Source organism: Aquarana catesbeiana, linkage group LG11, assembly GCF_042186555.1.
Source record: "Aquarana catesbeiana isolate 2022-GZ linkage group LG11, ASM4218655v1, whole genome shotgun sequence".
Classification (NCBI taxonomy): domain Eukaryota; kingdom Metazoa; phylum Chordata; class Amphibia; order Anura; family Ranidae; genus Aquarana; species Aquarana catesbeiana.
In genome coordinates, this window is record NC_133334.1 from 9,694,409 (window position 1) to 9,706,202 (window position 11,794).

Below are 11,794 nucleotides of genomic sequence, written 5' to 3' on the forward strand. Positions count from 1 at the left end.
CACACTTACCCCATCTAGGTTGCTGGCAGGCTGCGCTCCTATGGGCTCCTCCTCTGCATCATGGCAGCTTCCGCTGTGCGTCTCCTCCTTCCTCCTCCTAGGCATCCAAAAGGGTCACCTGTCCTTTCAGCCATTCAAGTGACGTCTCTCAGGGCCCGCTTCCTGATTGGCTGGGAGGAGGATCAGTGTGACAATAGTGAATATTAATTTGCTATCATCACAAAACTGGGTGGGCTCGGGGCTCAGTGCTCTGCACCCCAAGCCCTACCTTTTTTTGGAGCCTATTAGAGGTTCTGGCTCTAATCACGTGGTTCAAAACCCTCCCTCCCCATTGTAATCCATGTGTCTGGCACCCTTCATGTAGATTAGGGGCCGGGCGCATGGATGGGGGGGCACTGACCACTTGTCAAAAACAAGTTGCATTTTTCTAGAAAATAAGTGTTTTTTGGGTCTATCAGTAAAGTTGACCTTTTTTTATGGAAGGTTGATTTTAAGGCTTGAACACAATAAATGATGCTCCAAGTAGAATATTTTCCTTTTGCAATGTTGCACCACAGGCATGCATACCATTTGTAGTGTTTGTTTTAACTTTTTAAGTTAATAAACTTGTTCACAGTTAAAAGATGTAAAACAGATATCTTCAATGATTTTCTTGTTTAATATTTGTATTGAAGTATTTGCATACAAAGTTGGGAAATATGCAACATGGAGGAAAAATAATTCTTGCCACCATGCAGGGAGGACCAGTGGGCAAGAATTACAGCTTATAACAGATATCGGTACATTGACTATTAAAATCAGCAGAATCATGTGGGTGAAACAAGATGCCTTCCCTGGAAAGGCCCAGGGTTAGCATAAAAGCATTAAAAACCAGGAGATGGGAGGGAGGCAATAAACACAAAGAAGAGTAAAGAAGTAGTAGATAGATTCAGTCAAAAAAACAATGGTAGTTGGAGCGCTATGGCTGATGAGAGGACACCTCTATTGGGGGATATGGCATGTATATCACAATAGAAATAGGTAAAAAAATGCGCTATACAATTCAAATTAAATTAAAGTTCATATGTGTATCAAACAAATGATACATGTTAAAAATAGTCCAGATTAACGTGACAAAAGTGAATAGTTCCATATCCGTTTCCATCACCAAATAGCCCAGTGAATCCACCACCAACTATGGAAAGGCTTACCAGCTCCAGTGGACCCCTTGTCACAGGGGGTCAGTGAACACCTGCAGCCTAAACCCAGCCAGGACCTCTCTCCACACTTTAGGATCACTCCACACTCTGGATGGTATCAAATGGAAATGTATAGAGGGTTGCCACCGAAAAAGAAACCAAAACGGTTCCACATAGTGTAAATTATCCTTTAGGTTTATTAGGGATCTCACTCACAACAATACACAATGAGCTGACATCTAAAAGCCTTAAGTTTAGTGTGTTGGTCAGCACACATCTAAACAAACCCGATCGTTGGGAAATGAGAAGAGAGATGGTGATGTCAGCACATCACTTCGCCCACAATTGGACAGATCAATCCAGATACAGGGTAGGAGGGGAGGAGGGAAAGTCCATATATTCTAAAAGTCCATATGTCCTGGGGGCACATGGGCTCCGCCCCCAATACATACATCCGGCCCCCCAGAGGCTCCAATGGGCTTCAAAAAAGGGTGGACTCGGGGCGCCAATAGCGAATGAATATTCGCTATTGTCACACTGATTCTCCTCCCGGCCAATCAGGAAGTGGGTCGTGAGACTCGTTTCCCGATTGGCCGAAAGGAGAAGCCATCCTATTGCCCTATGAGGAGTAAGGGGAGGAGGAGGAGGAGGGAGGAGACATACGGCTGAGGAGATGCACCAGATCATCAGAGATGGGACATGGAGGAGACTAAGGGGGGAAGCCGCCACCTGCCAGCACAGGGTGAATGGGCTGGCGACCGGGGCGGGTGTGGGTATGGTGTGCGGTGGGGGCTGGAGTAACGGGGGGTCCGTTAGGTCTGCCGGCATCCCTACCGATGGAGCACCAGTCACTGACACACTTGTGCACACACTGGAAAGGCAGCCCGCTGAAGGGCAGAAGAAACTCTGTAGGTACTGAGATACAAGGAGAAAGGAGCATTACCAATCTGAGTGTAGCAATATTAAAAAACAAGTTTATTTAAAGGTAATGCACTTATTAGACAATGGTGATTCTGGGCACACTGTAACTGTCAGCGCGGTGTCATCATACCTGGTGGCGCCGGTGGTTTCCGGTGTCCCAGGCCAGCATGCGTGCTCCTTCATCGGGCAATGCTGTTGGACATCTTTGATGTGGCTAAATAGAGCTGGGTAGGCAGGCGGGCCAATGAGGGAGGGCAGCCGCCACCCTTCTCTGCACTAGACACACCGCTGGCAAGTGGGCGGGCAGGATACAAATACGAGTGTCAGATGGTATATAGGAAAAATTAATGGGTGGATCACAGTATATACAGAGGTTAAAATTAAAAATAATAAAATATGATTGGAACTAGTAAAATATAGACAATTAAACAATTACACAATTGAAATAAAGGTGTGTGGGGAAAATACATATATGGAAAATACTGCATGTGGAGATACTTACTGAGGAACGATTCTATATGAGAAATATTATTATTTCTTAAGACCATAAGGGTCCTGTGGAAAAAAAATATATAAAAAAGGGGGAGATATTAATTATTACAATTATTGGCCATGCCTAATAGGGATGGGCCGAATACCCCCCCCGGTTTGGTTTGCACCAGAACACTAGCAAACATGCAAACCCTATTAAGGTTTATGGGACACGAACATGAAAAATCTAAAGTCCTCATTTTAAAGGCTTATAGGCAAGTTATTGGCATAATAAAGTGTTTGGGGACCCGGGTAATGCCCTAGGAGACATGTATCAATGCAAAAAATATTTTTTTAAAACAATTTTTCGTTTTTAAAGGAGCAGTGATTTTATTGATGCTTAAAGTGAAACAATAAAATGAAAAATTCCTTTAAATATCGTTCCTTTACATTGGCACATCTGTACAATGTGTAGAACCTGCTGCAGGAATCCTGACATTTGTAAAGAAAAAAATGTCATTTAAACTTGCTCACGGCTGTAATGTATTGCCGCATTCTGGCAATACAGATTAAAAGAAAATGAAAAAAAAAAATGTTGTGGAGTCACCCCCAGCCCATACCAGGCCTTTCCGGTCTGGTATTTATTTTTAGGGGAACCCCAACACCAACATTTTTTAAAAAATGGCTTGGGCCCCCCCAAAATCCATACCAGACCCTTATCCGAGAATGCAGCCTGGCAGGCCAGGAAAGAGGGGGGACGAGCGAGTGCCCCCCCCTCATAAACCATACCAGGCCACATGCCCTCAACATGGGGGGGTTTAACAACTCCTTTATTGAAAAATAAAAAAATAGTGTCCCTCGATGTACAACCATTGTCAATCACGATGCCCGCCGACCCGAAAAATTGAAAAAAATAAAAATGCTTTCACCTCTGGGGAGGCCTCCGGCAGTCTGCGCGCTTTACCATTACTTATATAGACAAGGTGCCACTGCCCCCTTATTAAGCAGATGGGGGTGCCACCGAGTGATGTAGCCGGGTGGCCCAGCCCCTTGCCTATATAAGAACTGGCAAAGCGGAGAGGAGTCAGACGGCCGGAGACCTCCCAAGAGGCGACAGCGGGTTGGCTTTTTTATGCTATTTTTCTGGTCCGGTGGGTGTCGTGATTGACGATGGATTACATTGAGGGACACTACTTTTTTATTTTTTTAACAGTTCTTGCCAAGAACTGTTTCTTGTGGTTCTCACTTTTTAAAACTTTTTTGGTGAATGGGAAGGGGTACGGTACCCGATACCTATTCATCTGGGGTCCCCCTTGTTAAAAGGGGCTTCCAGATTCTGATAAGCCTCCCGCCTGCAGACCCCAGGGTTGTCAGGAAGAGGCCCAAAAAAAAAAAAAAAAAAAACATTTTATTTTCATTTCTGTTATAAAATTTTGCAAATTAGCAATTTTTGTTCATAAATTTGGGCCAAAATTTATACTGCTACATATCTTTGGTAAAAATAACCCAAATTAGTGGATATCATTTATTCTGTGTGAACGTTATACAGTCTGCAAGCTATTAGACATGCACACTGTCGAAAAATATGTTTGTTTCTCTTTCATTCATTTTTATTTTTAGTTTTTCGGGTTATTCGTTATGATCAAAATTCGATATTTCGAATAAATTCATAACTTTGGAAAAGTTCAAATTTCGCAATTTGAAAATTTGGAAATTCGAAAATTTAAAAATTCGAAAATTCTAAAATCCACAAATAAGAATGAAAATCATAACATTCAAAAGAACGAAAATCCAAAAATCTGAAAATCCAAAATAATAACTAACTAATTATCTAATAATAACTAACTATTTTAATTATAGGTTTTGGAATTTCCTTTCAAATTTGGCTGTTAGTGAACGTAACAAATACAAATTTTTTTAAAGTTACGAATCATCCGAAAAAACGAATGCCGTATCTAAAGAATGGAAAGTAACAAACTAATAATAATAAATAATAATAATAATAAGGTTTTATTATTATTAATTATTATTTTGTTACCTTCCATTCGTTTATATGTGGCATTCGTTATTTCAGATAATTTGTAACTTCGGGTTAATTTGTTACGTTCACTACCAGCCAAATTTGAAAGGAAATTTCAATACCTATAATTTAATTGTTATTAATAGTTATTATTAGTTAGTTATTATTTCGGATTTGGGGATTTCGGAAAAATTTGTTTACCAGGTTTTTGTTAATTGGAATATTTCCAAATGAAGGAATTTTGTTGAATTTAGTCAAAAAACGAATCCGGAGCTAAACTAATTACACATGTCTACAAGCTATGGTGCAAATCATAAAATATTGATCACACCTGATGTACTGACGGCCAATGTCATTTCTTGAGGCCCTGAAATGTCAGGACAGTACAAATACCCCTCAAATTACCCCTTTTTGGAGAGTAGACAATCCGAGGTATTTAGTAAGAGGTATAGCGAGTTTTTTGAACTTGTAGTTTTCTTCCAACAATTCTTTGGAAAATGAAGAAGTATATATAATTTTTTTTACACAAAATTGTCATAAAAACAAGTTATTTCTCACACACAGCATATACATACTTCCAATTACACCCCAAAATACATTCTGCTACTCATCCTGAGTATGACGATACCACATGTGTGAGACTTTTTCACAGCCTGGCCACATAGAGAGGCCCAACATGCAGGGAACACCATCAGGCCTTCTAGGACCATAAATTACACATCTAATTAAATTCCTACCTATCACACTTTTGAAGGTCCTGGAGCACCAGGCCAGTGGAATTACCTACAAAATGACATCATTTTGGAAAGACAACACCCCAACATATGAGGCATGGGCTGCAGATAGTTACTCGGGTACTCTGATGGGCTACAGATAGGTACTTGGATATTCTGATGGGCTGCAGATAGGTACTCGGGTACTCTGATGGGCTGCAGATAGGTTCTCGGGTACTCTAATGGGCTGCAGACAGGTACTCGGGTACTCTGATTGGTTTGAGACAGGTACTTGGGTACTCTGATGGGCTGCAGATAGGTAATCCGGCAGTGGGGTCCCCCACGCCAATTTTTCCCCATTTTTTAAAAATGTATATATTTTTTTACAATTCTTTTTTTTAAATTCAGCTGTGGGTACCCACTGAATGCTGAATTTTTTTTTAAAAATAGTAAATTTTAAAAAAATGGGGAAAAAATGTCGTAGGTGGACCCTTTGAATCTGGGAATTTTAACCACTTCCTGCAGCCCACCAGAGTACCCAAGTACTGTGTGCTCAGTGGGCGAACATCCCGCTGAAAGTATGTGCCCAGAAAGTATGGGTTTTAGGTGAGTACCTGAATGGGCAATGTTCAGGCCAAACTTATGCTCGGCCAAAACTGTTCGCCCATCCCAAGTGGTGCCTGAACACTGTAACCCCTCACAGTTACTCTTGCCGGGCACAGGAACGGGCCTTCTGTTAAAGACTAGAAAACATTTTAAATTACATGCACCAGTCAAACAGGTGCAGAAAAATTGGGCCTTGGGTGTTGGTGGTGCCTTAAAACTGTAAACCCTCACAGTTACTCTTGCTGGGCGCAGGAACTGGCCCCGCTGTTAAAAATTTGAAAATAAATTTGAAATTACATGCACCTATCGAACAGGTGCAGAAAAATTGGGGCTTGGGTGTTGGTGGTGCCTGAACACTGTAACCCCTCACGGTTACTCTTGCTGGGCACAGGAATGGGCCTTGCTGTTAAAAATGTGACAAAAAAATTTGATTGGGTCTTAGGTGTTGGTGGTGCCTTAAAACTGTAATCCCAACCTAGTTAAGGAAATAACCTTTAATTGTAACTGCACGCATACAATAATCAATAATTCCTATGCTTAGAAAGTACGATTTGTGATTCTATAAGTGAATATCACAAATAATCCTCTACTATCACAAATAATACTATATTCATAAGGAAGCATACGGTTTAAAAGTAATAGGAATCATTTACTGTATAATGCCAATTTGTAACTTAAAATGTTGGTGTACTCTTCTTTGCTAAGAATCTATATCCCTGTATATGCTTAAAACTAATAAAAATTTTCAAATGTAAAAAAAAACAAAAAACAAAACTGCAATCCCTCACAGTTACTCTTGCTGGGAATAGGATAGGCAGCATAGGCAGTAGGGATGAGCCGAACACCCCCCTGTTCGGTTCCCACCAGAACTTGCGAACAGGCAAAACATTTGTGCGAACACCGTTAAAGTCTATGGGACACGAACATGAATAATCAAAAGTGCTAATTTTAAAGGCTTTTATGCAAGTTATTGTCATAAAAAGTGTTTGGGGACCTGGGTCTTGCCCCAGGGGACATGAATCAATGCAAAAAAAAGTTTTAAAAACGGCTGTTTTTTTCGGGAGCAGTGATTTTAATAATGCTTAAAGTGAAACAATAAAAGTGTAATATCCCTTTAAATTTCGTACCTGGGGGGTGTTTATGGTATGCCTGTAAAGGGGCACATGTTTCCCGTGTTTAGAACAGTCTGACGACAAAATGACATTTCAAAGGAAAAAAAGTCATTTAAAACTACTTGCGGCTATTAATGAGTTGCCGGTCCGATAATACACATAAAAGTTCATTGATAAAAACGGCATGGGAATTCCCCACAGGGGAACCCAAAACCAAAATTAAAAAAAAAAAAATGACGTGGGGGGTCCCCCTAAATTCCATACCAGGCCCTTCAGGTCTGGTATGGATATTAAGGGGAACCCTGGCCAAAATCTTTTAAAAAATGGCGTGGGGTCCCCCTAAAAATCCATACCAGACCCTTATCCGAGCACGCAACCTGGCAGGCCAGGGGAAAAGAGGGGGGACAAGAGAGTGCCCCCCCTCCTGAACCGTACCAGGCCACATGCCCTCAACATTGGGAGGGTGCTTTGGGGTAGCCCCCCAAAACACCTTGTCCCCATGTTGATGGGGACAAGGGCCTCATACCCACAACCCTTGCCCGGTGGTTGTGGGGGTCTGCGGGCGGGGGGCTTATCGGAAACTGGAAGCCCAGTGACATTGTCAGGAACTACCTCCTCTCTGCCACGTACAACTCCTGGGGTTTCTGGGGACTGAAAACCATTCCTTAAAGACTGCTGTATGTTATCCTCTACATCCATGCTGACACAAACGTCCTCCTCTTCCTCCTGTGTGTTTGGTGGCCCCGCAGGAATGGTATCTGCATAAAGGGGGCCTTGAGAGGAAAGGAAGTCCTTCTCTTTCTCCTGTTGTTTTGCCTCAAGTGCCCTGTCCATGATTTCACAAAGCATGTGCTCCAGCAGGAAGACTAGAGGGATAGTGTCATTGATGCTTGGGTGCAAGCACCTGTGGCACCCATTGCTATACCATTATTCCTCTCAGTGGAGGTTTTTGAGAAGACTTGAGGTATAGTAGAGGTAGAGATCCCAGATGAGGAGCAAGGAGAAGTCTGCATTTTTTTATGATGTGGGTCTTTCAGGTGCTGTTGCCAATGGACTGCATGGCAGGTCGTCATGTGTCTTGTAAAGCATGTGCCCAAGCGGCTGGTGTTCTGGCCATGCTTCATTCCAGAGGTTGTCTTTGAGAAATAGACATATGAGTGCTGCCAGCATTGCTGCAGAGGTTGAAGGGGTGGAGGGTAAGCCTGTCAGTGCTCAGACAATAGACCACACACTGCATCAAATTGGTCTGCATGGCTGTCGTCCAAGAAGGAACCCTCTTCTAAAGGTGATGCACAAGAAAGACTGCAAACAATTTGCTGAAGACAAGTAGACTAAGGACATGGATAACTGGAACCATGACCTGTGGTCTGATGAGACCAAGATAAACTTATTTGGTTCAATGGTGTCAAGCGTGTGTGGCGACAACCAGGTGAGGAGTACAAAAACAAGTGTGTCTTGCCTACAGTCAAGCATGGTGGTGGGAGTGTCATGGTCTGGGGTTGCATGAGTGCTGCCGGCACTTGGGAGCTACAGTTCATTGAGGGAACCATGAATACCAACATGTACTGTGACATACTGAACCAGAGCATGATCCCCTCCCTTCAGAGACTGGGCCGCAGGGCAGTATTCCAACATGATAACGACCACAAACACACCTCCAAGATGACCACTGCCTTGCTAAAGAAGCTGAGGGTAAAGGGCATGGACTGGCCAAGCATGTCTCCAGACCTAAACCCTATTGAGTATCTGTGGGGTATTAATGAGCTTCGAGTTTGAGTCGAACTCATGTTCGACTTGAACATCGGCTGTTCGCAAGTTCGCCGAACAGCGAACAATTTGGGGTGTTTGCGGCAAATTCGAATGCTGCGGAACACCCTTTAAAAGTCTATGGGAGAAATCAAAAGTGCTAATTTTAAAGGCTTATATTCATGGTATTGTCATAAACAGTGTTTGGGGACCTGGGTCCTGCCCCAGGGGACATGGATCAATGCAAAAAAAAGTTTTAAAAATGTCCGTTTTTTAGGGAGCAGTGATTTTAATAATGCTTAAAGTGAAACAATAAAAGTGTAATATCCCTTCAAATTTCATACCTGCATGTTTCCCGTGTTTAGAACAGTCTGACAGCAAAATGACATTTCAAAGGAAAAAAGTCATTTAAAACTGCTCGCGGCTATTAATCCATTGCCGGTCTGACAATACACATAGAAGTTCATTGATAAAAACAGCATGGGAATTCCCCACAGGGGAACCCCGAACCAAAATTTAAAAAAAAAATGACGTGGGGTGTCCCCCTAAATTCCATACCAGGCCCTTTATGTCTGGTATGGATATTAATGGGACCCCGGCCAAATTTTTGTAAAAAAATGGCATGGGGTCCCCCTTAAAATCTATACCAGACCCTTCAGATCTGGTATGGATTTTAAGGGGAACCCCGCGCCAAAATTAAAAAAAAAAATGGCGTGGGGTCTCACCAAAAATCCATACCAGACCCTTATCCGAGCATGCAACCTGGCAGGCCGCAGGAAAAGAGGGGGGGACGAGAGAGCGTCCCTCCTGAACCGTACCAGGCCACATGCTCTCAACATTGGGAGGGTGCTTTAGGGAAGCCCCCAAAACACTTTGTCCCCATGTTGATGGGGACAAGGGCCTCATTTCCACAACCCTTGCCAGGTGGTTGTGGGGGTCTGCGGGTGGGGGGCTTATCGGAATCTGGGGACCCCCAGATCCCGACCCTCCCCCCCTGTGTGAAATGGTAAGGGGGTACTTGTACCCCTACCATTTCACAAAAAAAGTGTCAAATATGTTAAAAATGACAAGAGACAGTTTTTGACAACTCCTTTATTTAAATGCTTCTTCTTTCTTCTATCTTCTATCTTCTTTCTTCTATCTTCTATCTTCCTTCGGTTTCTTCCTCCATCTTCTTCTTCTTCTTCTGGTTCTTCTGGTTCTTCCTCCGGTGTTCTCGTCTGGCAGTGCCGGCGTCTTCTTCCCTTTGTCTTCTCGGGCCGCTCCGCATCCAGCATGGTGGGAGGCTCCCGCTGTGTGATGCTTCTCCTCTTCTGACGGTTTTTAAATAACGGAGGGCGGGGCCACCCAGTGACACAGGGACTTGACGGGACTTCCCTGTTGCATTCCCCGTGACGTCAAAGGGGGGCAGACAGGGAAGTCACCATGCGTCAGAGGGGGGCATGGTCACCGGGTGGCCCACCCTCCATTATTTAAGAACTGTCAGAAGAGGAGAAGCGTCACACAGCGGGAGCCTCCCATCATCAAGCCTTTAAAATTGGCACTTTTGATTATTCATGTTCGTGTCCCATAAACTTTAACGGTGTTTGCGTGTTTGAACAAATTTTTTGCCTGTTCGTATGTTCTGGTGTGAACCGAACAGGGGGGTGTTCGGCTCATCCCTACTGTGGGGTATACTCAAACGGAAGGTGGAGGAGCGCAAGGTCTCGAAATATCCACCAGCTCCATCATGGAGGAGTGGAAGAGGACTCCAGTGGCAACCTGTGAAGCTCTGGTGAACTCCATGCCCAAGAGGGTTAAGGCAGCTGGAAAATAATGGTGGCCACACAAAATATTGACGCTTTGGGTCCAATTTGGACATTTTCATTTAGGGGTGTACTCATTTTTGTTGCCAGTGGTTTAGACATTAATTAGACATTTTGAGGGGACAGCAAATTTACACTGTTATACAAGCTGTACACTCACTACTTCCCATTGTAGCAAAGTGTCATTTCTTCAGTGTTGTTACATGAAAAGATAGAAGAAAATATTTAAAAAAAAATGTGAGGGGTGTACTCACTTATGTGAGATACTGTATATATACGCACACATGTGTGTTTGAGCTTTGGGGTGCACATCCTAATGCAATAGGCTGCACACACCTATGTTATTCACACTACACTACACTGACTCTAAACTGCGTGAACGCATTATCCACTAACTACCTGCCTAATCTCCACTAACATGCCACACAAGGTTTCCGTGTAAGCAGCCTTATATAGTGTGGGCCGTGGATTTAGCTCCCGAGCCATGATTGGCCCAAGGCACCCTGCTTTGGGCCAATCCTGGCTCTCACAGTACATTGTTCTGTGATTGGCCAAAGCATACAGGTCAAGTGCATGCTTTGGTCAATCATCAGCAATCAATGCACTGCGAGATTACAGTGCATTATGGGGCGCTCGGCGGTGGGCGAACTTCCCGCCGAGCATTCTGTTTGTTAACGTGTTCAGCAAACACACGAACACCTGATGTTTGAAATGAACTTACGTTTGACTCTAATATAAAGCTCATCACTACTCATAAGTATAAACATGTAACATCCCACAATAGTTTGCTAGCAGACAGACAGAAACAATAGATGAGTTAATTAGCACAAATAACAATGGGCGAGACATACTTAGCAGAATAACACATAACATCTCAATAAACAGACTAGCAGGAGACCACCAGCAACAGGTGGCTTCCTGATGATATTAACATCTGTTATGATCCTCACAGTGTGAAGCAGTCAGTGTTGGTAATGGGGCAACTAGGCCCAAAACATGGATCCTGGGCCTAGATTTCCAGAGTCTGTGTATTTTGGGGAGACATGAATTGAATCAGAAACAATACCACTTTAAGGGTCCCCAGGCATACACCTCTAAAAGAGTAGTGTTCCCTTAAAAGCCAGGGACCATAGTCAGTGGGTAAGAGGCTTGCCCCTAGTCCTCTCCAAAAGCCCCTTTCTTGGTTAGGTCTGTCACATGGCTTAAATCATGAAGTTCATGG